Here is a 27,056-nt window from a genome sequence, read left to right as displayed (position 1 = left end):
CAAAGATATATTTACTTCAGGCCTACAGAGGTTCAGGCCCTCTGAGATACTCCCTCTACATACAGGGGTTGGAATCAGGCATTTGAAACACAGGCATTTTAAATACCGCCTTTTTGTGCAAAGATATATTTACTTCAGGCCTACACTGATTCAGGGCGTTTGTGATCCCCACTATACACACAGGGGTTTGAATTAGGTATTTGAAATACAGTCATTTGAAATACATCCTTTTTGTGGAAAGATATATTTACTTCAGGCCTACACTGGTTCAGACCGTGTGAGATACCCCCTTACATACAGGGGTTTGAATCAGGCATTTGAAATACAGCCATTTTGTGTAAAGATATATTTACTTCAGGCCTACAGAGGTTCAGGCCCTCTGAGATACTACCTCTACATACAGGGGTTTAAATTAGGCATTTGAAATACAGTCATTTGAAATACAGCCTTTTTGTGCAAAGATATATTTACTTCAGGCCTTCACTGATTCAGGGCGTGTGTGATTTCCCCTATACATACAGGGTTTTGAATCAGGCATTTGAAATACAGCCATTTGAAATACAGCCATTTGGTGCAAATAAATCTTTAATTCAGGCCTACACTGATTCAGGGCGTGTGTGATCCCCCCTATACATACAGGGGTTTGATTCAGCCATTTGAAATACCGCTATTTGAAATACCGCCATTTGAAATACAGCCTTTTTGTGCAAATAAATCTTTAATTGAGGCCTAGTCTGGTTCAGGCCATATGAGATACACCCTTTACATACTGTCGTTCTTTTTTACTATTAATTAAACACCCATTTAGGGCAAGATCCTAAATGAAGAAAAAAATGAGGAGAGCGTCAAATAAGGGACGTGGCCAAGGTCGTGGTGCTGCTGGTGGAGCTCCTGTTGCAGGGAGAGGACATGGTCGATCTGTGCCAGCTACACGGACAAGTGAAACCCCTTCCTCAGGTGCGAGTAGGCGACAAAACCTGCAGCGGTATTTGGTCGGGCCTAATGCTGCTCTACGAATGGTGAGGCCTGAACAAGTACAGGCAATAGTAGATTGGGTTGCTGACAGTGGATCCAGTTCCTTCACATTGTCTCCCACCCAGTCTCCTGCTGAAAGACCACAGTTGGCACCTGCAGCCGATGTCCATCAGTCTTTCACCTCCCGCCCTTGCAAATGAGCCAAGCAGTCTGAGCCCACAGGTGCCAACTGCTGGGGCTTTCGAAAGCGTGCAGACCGACAAGGAAGTCAGGGGTGAAGACTGGGTGGAAGATGATGTTGAGGACGATGAGGTCCTCGACCCCACATGGAATCAAGGTCATGCGAGTGACCGATGTAGTTCGGAGGAAGAGGCGGTGGTCGCACAGTGCCACAGCACAGCAGAAGAGGGAGCAGGGTGCAAAAGCGGAGCGGCCATCCTCTAGACAGTACGCCACCTACTGCCCACCGCAGCAAGGGCCCGAGCACACCAAAGCCAGCTCCAAGGAATTCCCTGGCGTGGCAGTTCTTCAGACAATGTGCTGATGACAAGACACGAGTGGTTTGCACGCTGTGCAATCAGAGCCTGAAGCGAGGCATAAACGTTCTCAACCTGAGCACAACCTGCATGACCAGGCATTTAAGTGCAAAGCATGAGCTGCAGTGGAGTAGACACCTCAAAAACCAAGAAAGGTCTCTGGCTCCTCCTGCTTCCTCTTCTGCTGCAGTCGTGGCCTCTTCATCCAACTCTTGAGTGACAGTGCCACCTGGCACCCCACAAACAGAGGATCTGCCAGCAACACCAACACCTGGGTCACCAAGCATCTCCACAATGTCCCACGGAAGCGTTCAGCTCTCTCTATCTCAAACGCTGGAGAGGAAGAGGAAGTACCCCCCTACCCACCCGCGATCCCTAGCACTGAATGCCAGCATTTCTAAATTACTTGCCTTTGAAATGCTGTCATTCCGTCTGGTGGAGACAGATAGTTTTAAAGGCCTTATGGCGGTTGCTGTCCCACAGTACGTTGTGCCCAGCCGCCACTACTTTTCAAGGAAAGCCATCCCTTCCCTGCACAACCTAGTAGGGGACAAAATCAGGTGTGCACTGCGCAACGCCATCTGTGGCAAGGTGCACCTGACTACGGATACGTGGACCAGTAAGCACGGTCAAGGCCGTTATATCTCCATAACAGCACACTGGGTAAATGCAGTGGCGGCTGGGCCGGAGGCGGATAGCAGTTTGGCGCATGTCCTTCCACCACCGAGGATTGCATGGCGCTTCAGTTTGCCTCCTGTTGCTTCCTCCTCCTACTCTGCTTCCTCATCCTCTACCAGCTGCTCATCCGGACACCTTCACCACCATCTTCAGCACAGCCAGGGGTAAACGACAGCAGGCAGTTTTAAAACTTATCTGTTTAAGGGACAAACCCCACACTGCGCAGGAGCTGTGGACGGGCCTTGAACAACAGACCGATGAGTGGTTTGTGCCAGTCAGCCTCAAGCTCGGCCTGGTGGTGTGCGATAATGGGCGAAATCTCGTAGCAGCTCTGGGACTAGCCAGTTTGACGCACATCCCTTGCCTGGCGCATGTGCTTTGGTGGTGCAGAGATTTCTTAAAAATTACCCCGACATGTCAGAGCTGCTAGATAAAGTTCGGGCCGTATGTGCGCGCTTTCGGAGTTCTCACCCTGCTGCTGCTCGCCTGTCAGCGCTGCAGCGTAACTTCGACCTTCCGGTTCACCGCCTCATATGCGACGTGCCCACAAGATGGAACTCCACCTTGCACATGCTGGCCAGACTGTGCGAGCAGCAGCAGGCGATAGTGGAGTTTCAGCTGCAGCACGCACGGGTGAGTCGCTCGGCGGAACAGCACCACTTCGCCACCAATGACTGGGCCTCCATGCAAGACCTGTGTTCCTTGTTGCGCTGTTTCGAGTACTCCACCAACATGGCCAGCGCCGATAACGCCGTTCTCAGCGTTACAATACCACTTCTATGCCTCCTTTAAAAAACGCTCATGGCAATGATGGAAGAGGATGTGGCACAGGAGGAGGAGGAGGAAGAGGGATCATTTCGTAGGGTTTCCGGCCAGTCATTCCCAAGTGGCTCCGAGGGTGGGTTCCTGCACCCACAAACCCAAGGTACACAATTGTCCAGCCAGGGCACAGTTCTTGAGGATGAGGAGGTGGAGGATGAGGAGATGGAGGAGGAACCATGTTCACAGCAGGGTGGCACCCAGACCAGCTCATGGCCATTAGTGTGTGTGTGGATAGGGGGATATGGAGGACACAAACGATACACCTCCCACAGAGGACAGCTTTTCGTTGCCTCTGGGCAGCCTTGCACAAATGAGCGATTACATGCTGCAGTGTCTCCGCAACGACCGCAGAGTTGCCCACATTCTAACTTGTGCTGATTACTGGGTGGCCACGCTGCTGGATCCCCGTTACAAGGACAACGTACTGTCCTTAATTCCGTCACTAGAGCGTGATCGTAAGATGCACGAGTACAAGCGCACGTTGGTAGACGCGCTGCTGGTGGCATTCCCACCTGACAGCGGGGGCACAGTGGTAGCACAAGGCGAAGGCAGAGGACGAGGAAGAGGTCGCCAACGCAGCTGGGGCACCGCCAGCACCTCAGAAGGCAGGGTTAGCATGGCCGACATGTGGAAAAGCTTTGTCAGCATGCCACAACAACCAGCACCACCAGCTGATATGGAACGTCTTAGCAGTAGGCAGCATTTCACCAACATGGTGGAGCAGTATGTGTGCAGACGCCTACACGTACTGAATGACGGGTCTGCCCCCTTCAACTTTTTGGTCTCCAAATTGGGCACATGGCCTGAGCTTGCCCTTTACGCCTTGGAGGTGCTGGCCTGCGCTGCAGCCAGTGTATTATCTGAACGTGTGTTTAGCACGGCAGGGGGCGTCATCACAGACAATCGCAGCCGCCTGTCCACAGCCAACGTGGACAAGCTCACGTTCATTAACCACTTTCCGTCTGCCCATAGGATATAAACGTCCTATGGGTGGACCTCTATTTCTGAAAGCACGTTTTAAAACGTCCTTTCAGAAATCGCAGCTGCACGCTAATCGTGCAGCTGCTGATCGGGTTGCCCGCTGTCAGTGACAGCAGGGCAACCCAGAGAGAAGGCAGGGACAGTGCCCAGGTATCCCAGCCACTGGATCGCTGCATACACAGCGCTCACCGAGCGCTGTGTATGCAGAGCAGGAAGCGCTGTGCGCTTCCTGTTCCGGCCCGGCGGTCACGTGACCGCCGGGACCGGAGAGTGCAGGGGCTGTGTGAGGTCTTTCACAGACCTCGATCAGCCCTGCACTGAGGCTGTACAGCACAGAATTATGCTGTACAGCCTCTCTGGGGGGTGCATTTCTTCTGTAACTGGGGCTACTATGTCAGCCCCAGTTACAGGAGAAATCAACTGTGAAAAAAAAAAGAAAAAGTGAAGCAAATGTCCCCCAGAGGTCTTGTATGACCTTATTGGGGGACGAAAAGTGTAAAATAAAAAAAATAAAAAATAAAGGGTTGAAAAAATAAAATAAAAAAAAGTTTCACATGTAAAAAAAAACAAAGTCCCCAAGTAAGGAATAAAATTTTTTTTTTAAAATAGGAAAAATAAAATAAAATAGACATATTTGGTATTGCCGCGTCCGTAAAAACCAGCTCTATAAAAATATCACATGACCTAACCCCTCGGGTGAACACCGTAAAAATAAAAAAAAATAAACTGTGTCAAAACAAGCAATTTTTGTCACCTCGCATCACAAAAGGTGCAACACCAAGTGATCAAAAACGCGTATGTCCGACAAAATGGTACCAATAAAACCGTCACCTCATCCCGCAAAAAATGAGCCCTTACATAAGAAAATCTCTCAAAAAATAAAAAAAACTATAACTCTCAGAACATGGACACAGGGTCTATAAATTCCTACCACATCTCAGTTGGAGTTCCTGAGAGGCTGTGAACAGGTGAGCTCTTTGCACCAGTTCACATGCGGCGCTGGACGGCGGCTGTCTCTGCTTCTGTGCCGTGCTGGTGGAGTGATGGGACCCGGGGCCCAGGTGGCCTCCCTGTACAGTGGGGCTGCTGTGCGGCTGCTGGATCCCATTGCCTGCTGGAGCGGTGTGGAGGCGCGGTGGTCGCCGCACGGCTCTGCTCCATGGTTAGAGTAGGTTCCCACTTAAACAAGAGGCAACCTTGTCGCGGTAAGTGGGCCTATGCTCTTTGATAAAACTGTATACTAATTGCCTCTTTATAGTGCACAGCAAATGATTGATAACAGTGCTGTATAGCCATGTTTTATCATAAGAAATGCTGATAATTGAAAACAGTTGTTATATCAGAAGCATAGGTATGAGGATGTGCGATTTAGAGATTCTCTCTACATATCTATACATGGACACATTAAAACATAATTTTTTTGTTTCAAAAATGCTATTATTGTGTAAAACTTTAATAAATGAGAAAAAGTATACATATTAGGTATCGCCACGTCCGTAACAATCTGCTCTATAAAAATGTCACTTGACTGAACCCCTCAGATGAACGCTGTAAAAATAAATAAATAGAAACTGTGCTAAAACAACCAATTTTTTGGTCACTTTGCCCCATAAAGTGTTATAATGAATGATCAAAAAATCCTATGTACCCAAAAATAGTACTAATAAAACTGGCACCTTATCCTCTAGTTTCCAAAATGGGGTCACTTCTTGGGAGTTTCTACTGTAAGGGTGCATCAGGGGGCTTCAAATGGGACATGGCATCTAAAAACCATGTGGAGTTCCTTTTCTTCTGCGCCCTGCCGTGTGCCCATACAGCAGTTTATGACTACATGTGGGGTGTTTCTGTAAACCGCAGAATCTGGGTAATAAATATTGAGTTTTGTTTGGCTGTTAACCATCGATGTGTTAAAGAATAAATTGGATTAAAATGGAAAATCGGCCAAAAAAGTGAAATTTAAAAATTTGATCTCCATTTTCCTTTAATTCTTGTGGAACGCATAAAGGGTTAACAAAGTTTGTAAAATCGGTTTTGAATACCTTGAGGGGTGTAGTTTCTACAATGGGGTCATTTATGGGGGTATCCACGATGTAGGCCCCACAAAGTGACTTCAGACCTGAACTGGTCCTTAAAAAGTGGGTTTTGGCAATTTTCTTAAAAATTTGAAGAATTGCTTCTAAACTTCTAAGCCTTCTAACGTCCTAAAAAAATAAAATGACATTTCCAAAATGATGCCAACATAAAGTAGACATATGGGGAATGTTAAGTAATAAATATTTTATGAGGTATCACTTTCTGTTTTAAAAGCAGAGAAATTGAAATTTTAAAATTTTTTGGGTAAATTTGGGATTTTTTCATAAATAAAGGTGAAATATTTTGACTCAAATTTATGACTATCATGAAGTACAATGTGTCACGAGAAAACAATCTCTGAATGACTTGGATAAATAAAGGCGTTCCAAAGTTATTACCACATAAAGTGAGATATGTCAGTTTTGCAAAATTAGGCCTGGTCAGGAAGGGGGCAAATGGCCCAGATGGGAAGTGGTTAAAATGAACCAGGCTTGGATCCCACAAGACTTGTCTGTACCTTGTGCAGAATAGACATTTATACCACCATCAAACATACATTCTTGTACTCAAGTCAAGTGCAATGATTCTTTGTTTTCTTTTTTATTATTTGTCACAATATTTTGGGGGCTACCTACCCCAATAAAAAATAACATTGTTGGCTACCTCCTCCTCCTCTATTGCTGCCTCCACCTACAACACCACATTCACCGCCTCCTCAACCTCCGACTCCATATCCACCTCCTTCTCGGAGTTGCAGGTTAATAATTTGTAATTTTTAGTTATTTTATTTTATTTTAAGTTATTTCCCTATCCACATTTGTTTGCAGAGCAGTTCCCATGCTCTTAAGCACATTTTACTGCCTTTTACATCCCTCTAGCCTTTTCAAGGACTATTTTATAGCCATTTTAATGCAAAAAAGTGGCAATTTTAGTGCCCTAAATTGAAAAAAATCTTATTTTCAATTGTCAGGTGACATTTTACCATTTTTGGAGTATACAAACCCCTGCTGAGCCTGGGTGACAGGGGTCTAAATCTCTCAAAATCCTATGTTCTATTGCTTGGTTACATGAACCCCCTTTTGCCGTGAATGAACCCCTGCTGTGCCTGGGTGACAGGAGCCTAAATCTCTAAAAATCCTCTGTTCTATTGCTGGGTGACAAGATCCCCCTTTTGCCGTGAATGAACCCCTGCTCTGCATTGCTGACAGGGAACTAAATTTAGTGAAAACATCTGTTACTGATCGGAAGATGTGCGACTACAAGCGCAAGCTGATGATATCATTCCCACCTGACAGCGGGGGCACATTGGAAGTAGAAGGCGAAGGCAGAGGAGGAGGAAGAGGTCGCCAATGCAGCTGGGGCACCGCCAGCACCTGAGAAGGCAGGCCTAGCATGGCCAAAATGTGGAAAAGCTTTGTCAGCCTTGGAGGTGCTGATCTGCCCTGCAGCCAGTGTATAGTGTGAACGTGTGTTTAGCACGGCAGAGAGCATTATCATAGGCCGCAGCCAATGTGGACAAGCTTATGTTTATTAAAATGAACCAGGCATGGATCCCACAGGACTTGTCCATACCTTGTGCAGAATAGACATTTATACCAGCCTCAACCATCCATTCTTGTACTCAAGTGCACTTATTCTTTGTTTTATTTAGTTATATGTCCCAATATTTTGGGGGATATCCCAATTAAAAAATAAAAAATAACACAAATCCGTGTTGGCTACCTATTCCTCTTTCACCGCCGCTTCCACCCATCCACCGCCTCCTCAACCTCCTACTCCTAGATCCAGATTGTTATTTTAAATTTTTCTGTATTTTATGTTATTTTAAGTCATTTCCCCATATTCTTATTTGTTTGCAGAACAGTTGTCATGCTCTTAAGCACATTTTGATGCCTTTTGCAGCCCTCTAGCCCTTTCCAGGACTATTTTAGAGCCATTTTAGTGCCCAAAAGTTCGGGTCCCCATTGACTTCAATGGGGTTCGGGGTCAAGTTCGGGTCAAGTTCGGGTCCCGAACCCGAACTTTTTTTTAATTTCAGCCGAACTTGTCGAACCCAAACATCCAGATGTCCGTTCAACTCTATCCATATACACTCAACTAAAGAATTATTAGGAACACCTGTTCTATTTCTCATTAATGCAATTATCTAGTCAACCAATCACATGGCAGTTGCTTCAATGCATTTAGGGGTGTGGTCCTGGTCAAGACAATCTCCTGAACTCCAAACTGAATGTCAGAATGGGAAAGAAAGGTGATTTAAGCAATTTTGAGCGTGGCATGGTTGTTGGTGACAGACGGGCCGGTCTGAGTATTTCACAATCTGCTCAGTTACTGGGATTTTCACGTACAACCATTTCTAGGGTTTACAAAGAATGGTGTGAAAAGGGAAAAACATCCAGTATGCGGCAGTCCTGTGGGCAAAAATGCCTTGTGAATGCTAGAGGTCAGAGGAGAATGGGCCGACTGATTCAAGCTGATAGAAGAGCAACATTGACTGAAATAACCACTCGTTACAACCGAGGTATGCAGCAAAGCATTTGTGAAGCCACAACACGCACAACCTTGAGGCGGATGGGCTACAACAGCAGAAGACCCCACCGGGTACCACTCATCTCCACTACAAATAGGAAAAAGAGGCTACAATTTGCACAAGCTCACCAAAATTGGACTGCTGAAAAATGTTGCCTGGTCTGATGAGTCTCGATTTCTGTTGAGACATTCAAATGGTAGAGTCCGAATTTGGCGTAAACAGAATGAGAACATGTATCCATCCTCTGATGGCTACTTCCAGCAGGATAATGCACCATGTCACAAAGCTCGAATCATTTCAAATTGGTTTCTTGAACATGACAATGAGTTCACTGTACTAAAATGGCCCCCACAGTCACCAGATCTCAACCCAATAGAGCATCTTTGGGATGTGGTGGAACGGGAGCTTCGTGCCCTGGATGTGCATCCCTCAAATCTCCATCAACTGCAAGATGCTATCCTATCAATATGGGCCAACATTTCTAAAGAATGCTATCAGCACCTTGTTGAATCAATGCCACGTAGAATTAAGGCAGTTCTGAAGGCAAAAGGGGGTCCAACACCGTATTAGTATGGTGTTCCTAATAATTCTTTAGGTGTATATATATATATATATATATATATATATATATATATATATATATAAAATCAACCATACATTCATAGAACTGATCTCAGTTCCTTGGAGATGATACCGTGATATAAGAATAATTTTCAACAGTATGTATTTCTTCCTGTATTGGAAAAAATTAACATGATACTGCAGTTACAAACCAGCCTTATTCCAAAACAGATTCTACACCCAAAATATGGTTATTTGAATATGTACAGTTGCAAGAAAAAGTATGTGAACCCTTTGAAATGATATGGATTTCTGCAGATATTGGTCATAAAATGTGATCTGATCTTCATCTAAGTCACAACAATAGACATTCACAGTCTGCTTAAACTAATAACACACAAATAATTAAATGTTACCATGTTTTTATTGAACACACCATGTAAACATTTACAGTGCAGGTGGAAAAAGTATGTGAACCCCTAGACTAATGACATCTCCAAGAGCTAATTGGAGTGAGGTGTCAGCCAACTGGAGTCCAATCAATGAGAGGAGATTGGAGGTGTTGGTTACAGCTGCCCTGCCCTATAAAAAACACACACCAGTTCTGGGTTTGCTTTTAACAAGAAGAATTGCCTGATGTGAATGATGCCTCACACAAAAGAGCTCTCAGAAGACCTACGATTAAGAATTGTTGACTTGCATAAAGCTGGAAAAGGGTTATAAAAGTATCTCCAAAAGCCTTGCTGTTTATCAGTCCACGGTAAGTCAAATTGTCTATAAATGGAGAAAGTTCAGCACTGCTGCTACTCTCCCTAGGAGTGGCCGTCCTGTAAAGATGACTGCAAGAGCACAGCGCAGACTGCTCAATGAGGTGAAGAAGAATCCTAGAGTGTCAGCTGAAGACTCTGGCATATGCTAACATCTACGATACGTAAAACACTAAACAAGAATGGATTTCATGGGAGGATACCACAGAGGAAGCCACTGCTGTCCAAAAAAACCATTGCTGTGCGTTTACAGTTTGCACAAGAGCACCTGGATGTTCCACAGCAGTACTGGAAAAATATTCTGTGGACAGATGAAACCAAAGTTGAGTTGTTTGGAAGAAACACACAACACTATGTGTGGAGAAGAAGAGGCACAGCACACCAACATCAAAACCTCATCCCAACTGTGAAGTATGGTGGTGGGGGCATCATGGTTTGGGGCTGCTTTGCTGCGTCAGGGCCTGGACGGATTGCTATCATCGAAGGAAAAATTAATTCCCAAGTTTATCAAGACATTTTGCAGGCGAACTTAAGGCTATCTGTCCACCAGCTGAAGCTCAACAGAAGATGGGTGTTGCAACAGGACAACGACCCAAAGCATAGAAGTAAATCAGCAACAGAATGGCTTAAACAGAAGAAAATATGCCTTCTGGAGTGGCCCTGTCAACCCGATTGAGATTCTGACCTCAACCCAATTGAGATGCTGTGGCATGACCTCAAGAAAGCGATTCACACCAGACATCCCAAAAATATTGCTGAACTGAAACAGTTCTGTAAAGACGAATGGTCAAGAATTACTCCTGACCGTTGTGCACGTCTGATCTGCAACTACAGGAAACATTTGGTTGAAGTTATTGCTGCCAAAGGAGGTTCAACGAGTTATTAAATCCAAGGGTTCACATACTTTTCCCACCTGCACTGTGAATGCTTACAGGATGTGTTCAATAAAAACATGGTAACATTTAATTCTTTGTGTGTTATCAGTTTAAGCAGACTGTGATTGTCTATTATTGTGACTTAGATGAAGATCAGATCACATTTTATGACCAATTTGTGCAGAGATCCATATCATTCCAAAGGGTTCACATACTTTTTCTTGCAACTGTATGCAAATTTTAGTGATGAGCAGCACGGGCTATATTCGAATTCGCGATATTTCACAAATATTTTGTAGAATATTCATCATATATTCGTGAATTCGAGATTATTTTATTGAATAAAAAAAATCGGCAATGTAAAGATAGCGTAATGCAAATTCGTAACGTGAAATACAGGCGTGGGTCACTTTGGCTACATTTTTCGAGCTGCTAGAAGTTTCATGAGTTTCTCCTGAGACTGGAGAAAATGGTTGGCATGGCAGAACATTACAATAGCTTTATATGCAGATAGAGTCAAATGCTCCAATATATTCGTAATTGCGCTAATCGGCAGTGATTAGAGTATTTTTTCGCACTACGTGCAACTTCCCATTTTAGCAGGTCTGACTACAGATTACTGATTGGTGCACTAAGTATTGTTGTGAACTTGAAATTGCTTCCTTCTCATTGGCCCACAAGCAAGAAGCAGAGAGGAATCGTGTTCAGATGGAAAAAAAATTCTGAATATTCGATATAACAAATATATAGCACTATATGGTAAATATTCGTGAATTCTCGAAGTGGCGATATTCGCAATAGAAATTTGCTATTTCAATATTCGCGCTCAACACTAGCAAATACAGTGGGATGCAAAAGTTTCGGCAACCTTGTTAATCGTCATGATTTTCCTGTATAAATCGTTGGTTGTTACGATAAAAAATGTCAGTTAAATATATCATATAGGAGACACACACAGTGATATATTTGAGAAGTGAAATGAAGTTTATTGGATTTACAGAAAGTGTGCTATAATTGTTTAAACAAAATTAGGCAGGTGCATAAATTTGGGCACCACAAAAAATAAATAAAATCAATATTTAGTAGATCCTCCTTTTGCAGAAATTACAGCCTCTAAACGCTTCCTGTAGGTTCCAATGAAAGTCTGGATTCTGGTTGAAGGTATTTTGGACCATTCCTCTTTACAAAACATCTTTAGTTCATTCAGGTTTGATGGCTTCCGAGCATGGACAGCTCTCTTTAAGTCACACCACAGATTTTCAATTATATTCAGGTCTGGGGACTGAGATGGCCATTCCAAAACATTGTACTTGTTCCTCTGCATAAATGCCTTAGTGGATTTTGAACAGTGTTTAGGGTCGTTGTCTTGTTGAAAGATCCAGCCCCGGCGCTGCTTCAGCTTTGTCACTGATTCCTGGACATTGGTCTCCAGAATCTGCTGCTACTGAGTGGAATCCATGCGTCGCTCAACTTTGACAAGATTCCCAGTCCCTGCACTGGCCACACAGCCCCACAGCATGATGTAACCACCACTATATTTTACAGTAGGTAGCAGGTGTTTTTCTTGGAATGCTGTGTTCTTTTACCTCCATGCATAACGCCCCTTGTTATGGCCAAATAACTCCATTTTAGTTTCACCAGTCCACGGCACCTTATTCCAAAATGAAGCTGGCTTGTCCAAATGTGCTTTCGCCCCCATCAAGCGGCACTTTTTGTGCTGTGGGTGGAGAAAAGGCTTCCTCTGCATTACTCTCGCATACAGCATCTCCTTGTGTAAAGTGCGCCGAATGGTTGAACGATGCACAGTGACTCCATCTGCAGCAAGATGATGTTGTAGGTCTTTGGTGGTGGTCTGTGGGCTGACTCTGACTGTTCTCACCATTCGTCGCTTCTGTCTATCCGAGATTTTTCTTGGTCTGCCACTTCGAGCCTTAACTTGAACTGAGCCTGTGGTCTTCCATTTCCTCAATATGTTCCTAACTGTGGAAAACAGACAGCTGAAATCTCTGAGACAGCTTTCTGTATCCTTCCCCTAAACCATGATGGTGAACAATCTTTGTCTTCAGGTCATTTGAGAGTTGTTTTGAGACCCCCATGTTGCTACTCTTCAGAGAAAATTAAAAGAGGAGGGAAACTTACAATTGACCCCCTTAAATACTCTTTCTCATAATTGGATTCCCCTGTGTATGTAGGTCAGGGGTCACTGAGCTTACCAAGCCAATTTGAGTTCCAATAATTAGTTCTAAAGGTTTTGGAATCAATAAAATGACAACAGTGCCCAAATCTATGCACCTGCCTAATTTTGTTTAAACAATTATAGCACACTTTCTGTAAATCCAATAAACTTCATTTCACTTCTCAAATATCACTGTGTGTCTCCTATATGATATATTTAACTGACATTTTTTATAGTAACAACCAACGATTTATACAGGAAAATCATGACGATTAACAAGGTTGCCCAAACTTTCGCATCCCACTGTATGTTATTTTCGCTCTCCTATAAAATATAATAAAGTTTATACTATACCAGTGTATCGGCTAGCAGAAATCAGTTTCAAGTTATAGGACTATAGATTGGTCTGGTCCTATTTGTTCCTGGACGGTTGTGTCCTCCTTGAATAGATTGAGGAATGGAATGATGTTCTCAAGGAATGTGTGGATCCCCCTGGATGACTGGATAGGTGGTCCTAGTTCATCGGCTAATAGGACGTACATATCTTTCCTATTAATACACCCCGTAAATGGCTGTATCACACAGAACTTGCACCCCAATCACAAGCAAGGTTTGCTGAAATTAGCAGTGGGCAAAATCAGAACACCCGCCGCCAAGAGACTCCGCCTGCTACTGACTGCCGCCATCTGGGATCGAGCACCCCAAAAGCAGCTTCAAGGAGTTCCCTGGCATGGCACTTCTTCAAACAATGTGCTGACGACAAGACCCGAGTGGTTTGCACGCTGTGCCATCAGAGCCTGAAGCGAGGCATTAACGTTCTGAACCTTAGCACAACCTGCATGACCAGGCACCTGCATGCAAAGCATGAACTGCAGTGGAGTAAACACCTTAAAAACAAAGAAGTCACTCAGGCTCCCCCTGCTACCTCTTCTGCTGCTGCTGCCTCGGCCTCTTCTGCTGCTGCCGCTGCCTCGGCCTCTTCCTCCGCCTCTGGAGGAACGTTGGCACCTGCCGCCCAGCAAACATGGGATGTACCACCAACACCACCACCTGCGTCACCAAGCATCTCAACCATGTCAAACGGCAGCGTTCAGCTCTCCATCTCACAAACATTTGAGAGAAAGCGTAAATTCCCACCTAGCCACCCTCGATCCCTGGCCCTGAATGCCAGCATTTCTAAACTACTGGCCTATGAAATGCTGTCATTTAGGCTGGTGGACACACACAGCTTCAAACAGCTCATGTCACTTGCTGTCCCACAGTATGTTGTTCCCAGCCGCCACTACTTCTCCAAGAGAGCCGTGCCTTCCCTGCACAAACAAGTGTCCGATAAAATCAAGTGTGCACTGCGCAACGCCATCTGTGGCAAGGTCCACCTAACCACAGATACGTGGACCAGTAAGCACGGCCAGGGATGCTATATCTCCCTAACTGCACACTGGGTAAATGTAGTGGCGGCTGGGCCCCAGGCGGAGAGCTGTTTGGCGCATGTCCTTCCGCCGCCAAGGATCGCAGGGCAACATTCTTTGCCTCCTGTCTCCTCCTCCTCCTACTCAGCTTCCTCCTCCTCTTCTTCCACCTGCTCATCCAGTCAGCCACACACCTTCACCACCAACTTCAGCACAGCACGGGGTAAACGTCAGCAGGCCATTCTGAAACTCATATGTTTGGGGGACAGGCCCCACACCGCACAGGAGTTGATGCGGGGTATAGAACAACAGACCGACGAGTGGTTGCTGCCGGTGAGCCTCAAGCCCGGCCTGGTGGTGTGCGATAATGGGCGAAATCTCGTTGCAGCTCTGGGACTAGCCGGTTTGACGCACATCCCTTGCCTGGCGCATGTGCTGAATTTGGTGGTGCAGAAGTTCATTCGCAACTACCCCGACATGTCAGAGCTGCTGCATAAAGTGCGGGCCGTCTGTTCGCGCTTCCGGCGTTCACACCCTGCCGCTGCTCCAGCGTAACTTCGGCCTTCCCGCTCACCGCCTCATATGCGACGTACCCACCAGGTGGAACTCCACCTTGCATATGCTGGACAGACTGTGCGAGCAGCAGCAGTGTAGTGTACGGGAACTGTAATACCCGTCACTACCAAAGTGTCACTTGGTGTGCTGTCGTCCCTCCTTAATTATGGAGAAGTTGGTATATGTCAGTTTTATAAAATGTCATGTAATGTAATGTTATGTATTTCCCTGTTACTGTGAAACTTGCATGTACAGGCCTGCAGGGGTGTCATTCCAGCTTCTAGTCATTAGAGGGAGCTAGGGAGCCCTAGTTTATATAAGGCCCAGACAGGGAAGTAAAAGTCAGTCTAGACCACAGCTCAGAAGTTTCTAGAGCCTGAGGAAGTGTCCAGAAGTTGAGAGAGACAGAGAAGCAAAGATCAGGAAAGCAAGAGGTACTCAGAAAGACAGAGGAGGTACTGATTAAAGCTATAGCCAAGGATATAAAGCCAGAACTAGGTTAATGGGCCTTGGTGAAGATATGCTATATTCCAGGATCAGACAGAATTAGAGTGCAAGCTCCTGTGCTGCAAGTCCTGTGTTCAACACTCTGTAATCACCTTGCTGTAACTGAATTGCCTGCATCGACCGAATTGCAAAATCGACTGTATGCCAAGGAACTGCGATTCCAATATTGTCTCTGCTTGAAAACTACTAAAGTTGGAGTTTGGTTTTAATACCACGTGTTCCTCAATTTATTCCTGCTATCCGCAAACGGCGTGCCACCGTTTACTTGGCACTGGCGTCACGAACTATTTCTACCTATACCTGCCCTTGCAGAGAGTCAGCTGTACCAGGTTAGTGTATATTGCACTACATCACCCAGAAACACCTATTGCACACAACTTGAGTACGCTGCACCTCTCTTTTGGCGTCACGAACAGGATTCGCACGCTTTCTAGTGCAAGAAGCGTGAACTTTGTGCCTTATACCGTTGCCCTGTGACCAAAGTGACAATTTGCCTGTTTTATTCAAGTGGACTTTGTGGACTGAAAATCATACCCAAAGTGTACCAAAAAACTCTAAAAAGCGCTGTGCAGTGTTGCGCTACCAAGAGGAAGAAAATCGCCACATTGGAGTGTGGTTTTGTGGACTTTTTACAATCCTGCTTGCTGTCAGTGAATGGACAGCGTTTTGCTAAAGATGGCCACCGGCTGCCTGGAGTAAAGTTTCCCGCGCCGCTGAGGACCTTCGTGGGCGGATCCCTGCAAAGACACAGAGAGTCCCGCCCCTCTTCATCATCGCACCGCCGCGGCCCTGCTTCTCCTGCGTCACCGCGGTCTCAGGACGTCCGGAATCTCGCGAGACTGGACCTGCGCAAGCCCGGCGATACCGGTAAGCACTTGTAACCGGAGGGAAGGGGAGTGTACCGGCCTCTTTAGTCGCCAGCGGCCACCTCTCAATAGACTACCATGTCAGAGCCAGGAGTGCCTGAGCAGCCGGCCCCAGGAGAGCTTGCGGCTCCTGATCACCCTACAGCCCCTAGCATGATGCCCTTTACCATGCCCTACTATTTCGGGGCCCCATGGTTCCCCCGCTACAGGGGAGAGACCCATACCCTACGGGACTTTGAAGAAAAGTTGCTGGCACTATTCCGATTATACCCTATAAATGCCGACCAGCAAATGGAAATCATGCTGGGGCAACTGCAGGGGGCTGCCCGCAGGGAAGTGTTATCATGGCCTGCTACTGAGCGGAGTACTATAGAACAGATATTCACCCGCCTCAGGGCCACTTTTGAAACTAGGACTGCCTCAGAGATAAAGATGCACTTCTTTGGCAAGAGACAGAAGCCCGGTGAGTCCCTCCGTGACTATGCCCTATCACTTCAGGAGGCTTTAGGGGCTGTAATCCAGATAGATCCCAAAGAGGCTGATAACCGGGACCAGACCCTGAGGGAACAATTTATCAACGGGGTGTCTAGTGAACAAATAAGGACCCAGTTAAAGATGCTGTCCGCCCAGCACCCTAACAGTGCCTTTCTGGACTTTAAAGAACTGGCTATAAAAATTCTGGGGTCCACAGTATCTCCTGAGTTGAGCGCCCTATCTGAGTCATCAGCCTGCAAGCCAAAACCGCTTGTCACTAACCGAGCTGAGGCCGGCCAAGCTGTTCAAGTGTCAGCTACTGATACTATTGCCATGCTGACAGAGCAAGTAAATCACCTCACTAAAAGTCTAGAGAAAGTGTGCAGAAAAATAGAGGAATGGGAAAAACCCATAATGACAGAAGAAGAGTTCCTGTCATCTCCTAGGCCGTTCTCACCTCCATACCAAGAGACTCACCCCAGGGATCCTGGGAGGCGTAATAGAGGTCGCAAGAAGCCCGTGTGTACATACTGCAAAAAGCTGGGACACACAGAACCCACGTGCTGGCAGTTTAAACGGGCAACCCCTGAGGCTGAGGACCACGCCTCGGGAGGTAGAACACTAGGTCCAGAGGATCCAAATTGGATGCCACGTTATGTAGGATCCCATCCTAAAATCAATATAGAGATCAACGGGATCCCCTTTGAAGCCCTATTAGATACTGGGTCTCAGGTCACTACTATTCAGCTGCCTGCATTTGAAAAGTTCTGGGACACCAACCAGTTGACCCAACCGCCTGAATCCTGGGTGGAAATTATCGCCAGCAATGGCAAACCAGTAAAGATTCATGGATACTGGGAACCCACCCTGCAGGTGGGAGAAGTAACCCTGCCTCAACAGGGAGTGATCGTAGTACAGGCCGGTGACAGAGGAGGACATCCTGTCATTCTAGGCACCAATGTCTTCAAAAACTGTTATTCAGAAATACTTGCTGTATTACATCAGACTTTGCCCACTGCTTCCTCTGCATCCAGGAGGGTGATTCAAAAGACTATTACTGTGTTAAGTGCCCAGCAGAGGTTTGCTAATGAGAAAGGAGAAATTTGTACTGCCAGGATTAGTGATATTAAGCCTGTGACTTTGCCTCCTAATTCTCAAACTCTTTTATGGTGTCGTGCTGTCCTGGGAGTCCAAGGCCGAGATTATCTAGCCCTGGTGGAACCAATCCAGATGGAGGATTACCCTTATGTGAGAGCTGCCAAGTGCCTGGTGAACGTCTCCCAAGGTAAAGTACCTGTCCGTCTGATTAACCTGAGTGATCATCCTGTTGCGCTTACTAAGCATTGCCGTGTTGCCCAGCTGTACCAGGTGTCCTTCCAAGACATCATTCGTCTTCCAGCGACAGAGAAGCCGCCAGCTGCAGTCAGCGGATGTTCGCCGGTGACCCAGCCACAAGTGCCCTGGTGGGAAGAGCTCCATGTAGGGGACGAGACTACACCCCAACATCAACAAGAAGGGATTCTACAGCTTGTCAAGGAGCACCACCAGGCCTTCAGTAAGCATGCTACTGACTATGGAGAGGTTAGTGCCATACAACACACCATACCTACTGGCTCTCATCCTCCTATCAAGGAGAGATACAGACCCTTACCACCTACTTCATATCAGACTGTAAAGGAAATGATCCAAGAGATGAAAGACTCTAATGTGATCCGGGACAGCCGTAGTCCGTGGGCTGCACCCCTGGTTCTTGTAAAGAAGAAGGACGGTAGTATCCGTTTCTGTGTGGATTATAGGAAAATTAATCAAATAACCCACAAAGATGCATACCCACTGCCCCGCATTGAGGAGTCACTAACTGCTCTGGGCTCTTCTGCCTATTTCTCCACATTGGACTTGACCAGCGGCTACTGGCAAGTACCCATGGCCCCCGAGGATAGGGAAAAGACTGCTTTCACTACTCCCATGGGCCTGTTTGAATTCAATTGTATGCCGTTCGGGCTATGTAATGCCCCAGGAACTTTCCAGAGACTAATGGAACGGTGTTTGGGTCACAAAAACTTCGAAACAGTGCTGCTGTATCTAGATGACGTCATTGTGTATTCAAAAACATATGAAGACTATCTGAAACATTTGGCAGAAGTATTTGAAATCCTTATCAAATATGGCTTGAAGGTAAAGCCATCTAAGTGTCACCTGCACAAACCTGCAGTAAGATACCTGGGGCATGTAGTAAGCGGAGAGGGAGTGCAACCTGACCCTGATAAATTAGCAGCTGTCCGTAATTGGCCGGTTCCTACTACTGTCAAAGAGGTGAGGAGTTTCCTGGGTTTTGCCGGCTACTATAGACGTTTTATCCCCCATTTTGCTCAAATAGCTGATCCTATCCAGGAGCTCTTGAGGGGGCAACCCAAAAAGAGTCCTAGAGCTCTTGTGCCCATTGAGTGGAATGAGAAAAGAGAGATAGCGTTCCAATTGCTAAAAAAGAAACTGACCGAGCCTCCAGTGTTAGGTTATCCAGATTATAGCAAGCCCTTCCATCTCTATACTGATGCTAGCAAGCGAGGCCTGGGAGCTGTGTTAGCCCAGATCCAAGAGGGAAAAGAGAGAGTGATAGCATATGCAAGCCGCTCCCTGAAAGGAGCTGAGAAAAATGACCAGAATTATAGTTCCTTCAAACTAGAGTTCCTGGCATTAGTGTGGGCGGTGACAGAAAAATTCAAGGATTATCTAGCCGCCACCCCGTTCATTGCATTCACTGACAATAACCCTCTGGCACATCTCAATACAGCTAGATTGGGGGCCTTGGAGCAGAGATGGGCCTCTCGCCTTGCCAACTATAATTTCTCTGTAAAGTATCGTGCTGGACGTACTAATGATAACGCTGATGCTTTATCCAGGCTTCCCACAGAGACAGCTCCTGATGATGTGCGAGATGCTTGGGAAGATGTAGAGATGCCGGCTTTCTATAACAAATTTGCTCAACAGGATCAGGCTCGAGCTACCAATAACAGAGCTGCAGTTCCTTCACCCTCCAGTAGGCCTGAACCTAAAGAAGAAAGGTGGGTGAAACTACAGTCTGAAAGTAGAGTGCTGGGTGAGTTGTTGGACTTCATTACTAGTGGCAGAGCCCCTGAGAGGATTCGGCGTAAGAGTGCAGATCCTGAGCTCATCAAACTGTGGAGACAGCGCCATCAACTCTTCATACAAAAGGGCCTATTGCTACGGAGAAGCCTAGACCCAGTGTCCAACGAAAGAGTACACCAGATTCTCATACCCCGACGAGATGCAGGTATGGTGTTGGAGATGTACCACAATCAATCCGGTCACTTTGGGGTCCAAAAGACTGAGGCTACTATCCGCCAGCGGTTTTACTGGGTGGGCATGAGAGAAGACATGGAAAAGTGGTGTCGAGAGTGTGTAGCCTGTGCCTTGAAACGAAGTGAGCACCATGATCAGAGGGCACCACTAAGACCCATTGTAAGTACCCGTCCTCTTGAACTTGTCGCCATCGACCATGTAAAACTGGAGCCTAGTCGCTCAGGGTATGCTTATGCTATGACTATTATTGACCATTTCACAAAGTTTGTTGTAGCAGTGCCTGTGAGAGACCAGACAGCCAAGACTACAGCCGAAATGTTCTGGAAGCACTTTCTCCTGCCCTATGGATGTCCAGAAAAGATCCTCACCGATCAAGGACCTGCTTTTGAGTCCCATCTGTTCCATGAACTGTGCCGCTTACACAACTGTAAGAAGATCCGGACGACGGCCTACCATCCTCAAGGTAACGGATTATGTGAAAAAATGAATCAGACCTTGATAGAGATGCTGAGGGCCGTGCCTCCTGAAAACAGAGGAGATTGGCCCAGTCTGTTGCCACAGCTCATGTTCACATACAATCATACCATACATTGTTCCACCGGGTATACCCCTTTTTACTTGATGTTTGGGCGCCAAGGGACATTGCCTGCTGATCATTCATTGGACATACATGTGCCTGATTGCATTAACCCATTACCTAACACCGACTGGGTTGCTGAGCATCAAAGGCGATTAGATGCAGCCAAAGCCATTGTTCAGGAACGTATGGACCTTGCTAGAGACCGACAGCAGAGAGACTATGATCAGGCAGCCCATGCAGAACCCTTGACCATAGGGGCCGTGGTATGGTTAAAGAATAACCGTCGTACCAGCAAATTGGACAGTAAGTGGGAGCGAAGTCCCTATGTTGTCACTGCAATCCCAAATGTTGGAACTCACACTTATGAGATCACCCGGGAAGACAAGGGATCCCAAATTGTACACCGAAACCGGTTGAAGCTCTGCCTGACACCAGAACCTAGTGCCGAGAGTTCCGGATCTGAATATCCTGTGTCAGAGTCAGCAATACCGCCCGAGGATCCTATGCAGGCTGTCAGTAATCTCAGGTATGACGCTGATCCCATGCATTGGCTTCTGACACCGTGGTTGAACTTGCTGGTGCCTGCTCCGGCACCTACTGTAGTTTCACCTCCAGAAGAGCCGGTTCAAGATGCCCCGGATCCAGTTCCCCCTGTAGTGGATATTGTTGTTCCTGTTGTTCCTAACCAAGGTCTCACTGATGGGGACCCTCCTGTTGTTCCTCTCCCTTCTACCTCGTTGCTAAGGGAAGAGGAGACCCCTGTTTTGAGAAGGTCTACCCGGATGACCAGGGGACGTCCGCCAGTCCGTTTAGGAGACTTTGATTATTCTGGTGGTGTCTCCTCCCAAACAGTTGCCACGGGCAATACTTTACTTGACATTTGTGCGCAAGAATGGACTCCTCCACGTGAGCCCTTGCCTGTGATACACCCACAGGAAACTCCTGGGTAGTTCCGTTATTTTGCTGTTCTATCATGGACTTATTCATTGTCATGGACTATCCTGGTTATAATGTTACGCTGTGCCAGGTCAGCGCCCCCGTTCCATTCACTATCCTGAGAGAAGAGAACGACGCCCCTTGTCACTACCCTTCACTTTTGCCAATTGGACCTGATGTAAATGTAAATGCAGATGAATTACATGTATGTATGCCTGCATGTCTCTATTTTCTATTTCAGGTAGAGATTCCAGTTAGGCGACCCATGATGGAGTACGAGGTCGTACTCAGCTTAAAGCAGTGGGGTATGTAGTGTACGGGAACTGTAATACCCGTCACTACCAAAGTGTCACTTGGTGTGCTGTCGTCCCTCCTTAATTATGGAGAAGTTGGTATATGTCAGTTTTATAAAATGTCATGTAATGTAATGTTATGTATTTCCCTGTTACTGTGAAACTTGCATGTACAGGCCTGCAGGGGTGTCATTCCAGCTTCTAGTCATTAGAGGGAGCTAGGGAGCCCTAGTTTATATAAGGCCCAGACAGGGAAGTAAAAGTGAGTCTAGACCACAGCTCAGAAGTTTCTAGAGCCTGAGGAAGTGTCCAGAAGTTGAGAGAGACAGAGAAGCAAAGATCAGGAAAGCAAGAGGTACTCAGAAAGACAGAGGAGGTACTGATTAAAGCTATAGCCAAGGATATAAAGCCAGAACTAGGTTAATGGGCCTTGGTGAAGATATGCTATATTCCAGGATCAGACAGAATTAGAGTGCAAGCTCCTGTGCTGCAAGTCCTGTGTTCAACACTCTGTAATCACCTTGCTGTAACTGAATTGCCTGCATCGACCGAATTGCAAAATCGACTGTATGCCAAGGAACTGCGATTCCAATATTGTCTCTGCTTGAAAACTACTAAAGTTGGAGTTTGGTTTTAATACCACGTGTTCCTCAATTTATTCCTGCTATCCGCAAACGGCGTGCCACCGTTTACTTGGCACTGGCGTCACGAACTATTTCTACCTATACCTGCCCTTGCAGAGAGTCAGCTGTACCAGGTTAGTGTATATTGCACTACATCACCCAGAAACACCTATTGCACACAACTTGAGTACGCTGCACCTCGCCATAGTGGAGTTTCAGCTGCAGCACGCACGGGTCAGTCGCACTGCGGATCAGACACACTTCACCACCAATGACTGGGCCTCCATGCGAGACCTGTGTGCCCTGTTGCGCTGTTTCGAGTACTCCACCAACATGGCCAGTGGCGATGACGCCGTTATCAGCGTTACAATACCACTTCTATGTCTCCTTGAGAAAACACTTAGGGCGATGATGGAAGAGGAGGTGGCCCAGGAGGAAGAGGAGGAAGAGGGGTCATTTTTAGCACTTTCAGGCCAGTCTCTTCAAAGTGACTCAGAGGGAGGTTTTTTGCAACACCAGAGGCCAGGTACAAATGTGGCCAGACAGGGCCCACTACTGGAGGACGAGGAGGACGAGGATGAGGAGGAGGTGGAGGAGGATGAGGATGAAGCATGTTCACAGCGGGGTGGCACCCAAAGCAGCTCGGGCCCATCACTTGTGCGTGGCTGGGGGGAAACACAGGACGATGACGATACGCCTCCCACAGAGGACAGCTTGTCCTTACCTCTGGGCAGCCTGGCACACATGAGCGACTACATGCTGCAGTGCCTGCGCAACGACAGCAGAGTTGCCCACATTTTAACGTGTGCGGAATACTGGGTTGCCACCCTGCTGGATCCCCGGTACAAAGACAATGTGCCCACCTTACTTCCTACACTGGAGCGTGATAGGAAGATGCGCGAGTACAAGCGCACGTTGGTAGACGCGCTACTGAGAGCATTCCCAAATGTCACAGGGGAACCAGTGGAAGCCCAAGGCGAAGGCAGAGGAGGAGCAAGAGGTCGCCAACGCAGCTGTGTCACGGCCAGCTCCTCTGAGGGCAGGGTTAGCATGGCAGAGATGTGGAAAAGTTTTGTCACCACGCCACAGCTAACTGCACCACCACCTGATACGGAACGTGTTAGCAGGAGGCAACATTTCACTAACATGGTGGAACAGTACCTGTGCACACCCCTCCACGTACTGACTGATGGTTCGGCCGCATTCAACTTCTGGGTCTCCAAATTGTCCACGTGGCCAGAGCTAGCCTTTTATGCCTTGGAGGTGCTGGTCTGCCCGGCGGCCAGCGTTTTGTCTGAACGTGTATTCAGCACGGCAGGGGGCGTCATTACAGACAAACGCAGCCGCCTGTCTACAGCCAATGTGGACAAGCTGACGTTCATAAAAATGAACCAGGCATGGATCCCACAGGACCTGTCCATCCCTTGTGCAGATTAGATATTAACTACCTCCCCTTAACAATATATTATTCTACTCCAGGGCACTTCCTCATTCAATACTATTTTTAATTTCATTTTACCATTATATTGTGGGGCAACCCAAAGTTGAATGAACCTCTCCTCTGTCTGGGTGCCGGGGCCTAAATGTGTGACAGTGGCCTGTTCCAGTGGTGGGTGACGTGAAGCCTGATTCTCTGCTATGACATGAATACAGATTCTGCGCTGACATAAGGCCAGATTCTCTGTTACGGGACCTCTCTCCTCTGCCTGGGTGCCTGGGCCTAAATGTGTGACAGTGGCCTGTTCCAGTGGTGGGTGACGTGAAGCCTGATTCTCTGCTATGACATGAATACAGATTCTGCGCTGACATAAGGCCAGATTCTCTGTTACGGGACCTCTCTCCTCTGCCTGGGTGCCTGGGCCTAAATGTGTGACAGTGGCCTGTTCCAGTGGTGGGTGACGTGAAGCCTGATTCTCTGCTATGACATGAATACAGATTCTGCGCTGACATAAGGCCAGATTCTCTGTTACGGGACCTCTCTCCTCTGCCTGGGTGCCTGGGCCTAAATGTGTGACAGTGGCCTGTTCCAGTGGTGGGTGACGTGAAGCCTGATTCTCTGCTATGACATGAATACAGATTCTGCGCTGACATAAGGCCAGATTCTCTGTTACGGGACCTCTCTCCTCTGCCTGGGTGCCTGGGCCTAAATGTGTGACAGTGGCCTGTTCCAGTGGTGGGTGACGTGAAGCCTGATTCTCTGCTATGACATGAATACAGATTCTGCGCTGACATAAGGCCAGATTGTCTGTTACGGGACCTCTCTCCTCTGCCTGGGTGCCTGGGCCTAAATGTGTGACAGTGGCCTGTTCCAGTGGTGGGTGACGTGAAGCCAGATTCTCTGCTATGGGACCTCTGTCCAATTGATATTGGTTCATTTTTATTTTTTTTATTTTTATTTTAATTCATTTCCCTATCCACATTTGTTTGCAGGGGATTTACCTACATGTTGCTGCCTTTTGCAGCCCTCTAGCTCTTTCCTGGGCTGTTTTACAGCCTTTTTAGTGCCCAAAAGTTCGGGTCCCCATTGACTTCAATAGGGTTCGGGTTCGGGACGAAGTTCGGATCGGGTTCGGATCCCGAACCCGAACATTTCCGGGAAGTTCGGCCGAACTTCTCGAACCCGAACATCCAGGTGTTCGCTCAACTCTACTCCCTATCCTTTCCCTACACCTTGAATAATCTTTCCCTGAACTTAAATCGTAAATCGATTTTTCAGCACAATAAAGTATTTTCTACCACTGTCCCTAGGGCTGTGACATCACAGGGGCTGGCTGGCTGCTGATTGGTTGCATGCATGGCATTGTGGGTGATCCCTTTCCCAGAGTTCTTTGCTCCATGCAAAAATGTGATTCGTTACCACTAAGCATGAGGAAATTCGGATTCGGTGCGAATCGAATTTTTCCTGAAATTTGCATCGAATTCCACTTAGTAAGTTGTTCTTTGAGAGCTTTTCCTGGATGAGGCTTCTATGGGCTTCTTTGCTGAAGCTCAAAATGTAGGTCTCGTCTCTAGCTCTCTGTTCAGCCAAGACTCTAACTAACCAGAGGAGGACGGACCAGCTGGTTTTCATGGCAAGTTAACCAAGACTGCCAGTGTTAGCTGTTTTATGTCCAAACACAACTATTTGGAATACATAGTGTATGGAGAAAGAAGTGCCTTTACATTAAATCACAACATTTAACCTTTTGCAAACAACTAACTTTTAGCAGTGATCCACTGGGTCACTGCACTTGCTGTGCCACAATAAACAGCCAGGTAACTTTCAGCTCATCTGACCTGCCTGTCAGAGGGTGCCTGGCTGACCCAAAATGCACAATGTTAGCAGCCCCCCATCATGGACGCAGCAGCCATGGGAATAAAAGTGGCGCCGATCACATACACTTTGTTACGCATCCACAGCCGCACCACCTTCTGCGCAGGCTCTGGACAGTAGTTAAACTGGTTCAGCAGCTGTTTGCTTTGTCTTCAATGGAGGTACACCACTTCTGAGAAGCCTGTAGCCTTCTATAACCTGCTTTCCACTACCACCGTATACACTATCTTTGTACTGTTTCTACCGTTCCACCTTGTAGCTTAGAAGCTCTCTCTGGCAGCTCCCTCGCTTTCCTTTTGTATTAGTCTCTATTTTCTTTAGGTTTGTCATATAGTGTAGTTACTCATCTGACTGTTGTATGTGTACATTCATATACTGTATAATAATCCTATTCAATATGCTCTGGAAATATAAACTATAATAATCATAGAAGTTAGGTACTTTGTAGAAACCATCTGTACTAGTTATGATTCCACCTAAATATCCAATGATGGTGTTTTCGGATAAATTTGGTGAAGTCATTATGTACTATTCAATATCTGTTGATGCCAATGTTATTTTCCCCTGCAACTCAGCAAAGCAATAGCTACTTCAGACCCGTTCCAAACACTGAATATGTTTACAAGACGGCGCTTCTATACTTGGCGGCTCTTTTACAGTCAGTGCAATGGACGAGCGCCAAACAGTGACTCTTATTTAGCAGCCAGGATAATAAACGCACAATTAAAGATATCAAAACTTCACATAAAGCTTACGACTAAACATGAATGCCCCTGAAGTACAGAGGCAGGGGTGCACCACCAATGGGGCCATTTTGTTAAGCAAACTTTTAGTCATTATACAAGCAAGTATACACTGAATATACTGAATATATGATTCCACAACAAGGCGATTGCCTCAGGCAGCACCAGGTAGGGGCAAGAGGAGGACAGCGGAAGGGTCATGGACAATGAGCGCTTTTTCAGTTTTCGCCGCATGCAGCAGAAAGGCCACAGGAAAGTGAAGTTACATAGAAACATATGGGGTCATTTATCGAAATGCTGTAAAGTAGAACTGGCTTAGTTGCCCATAGCAACCAATCAGATTCCACCTTTCATTTTCCAAAGGAGGTGTAAAAAATGAAAGGTGGAATCAAATCGATTGCTTTGGGCAACTAAGCCAGTTCTACTTTACAGCAGTTCACCCTGTTATCCAGCAAAGTTGAT

The sequence above is a fragment of the Bufo bufo genome, chromosome 4, assembly GCF_905171765.1.
Source record: "Bufo bufo chromosome 4, aBufBuf1.1, whole genome shotgun sequence".
Taxonomy (NCBI): domain Eukaryota; kingdom Metazoa; phylum Chordata; class Amphibia; order Anura; family Bufonidae; genus Bufo; species Bufo bufo.
The sequence above is the reverse complement of the archived record's forward strand: the minus strand, read 5'-3'. Positions refer to the sequence as shown.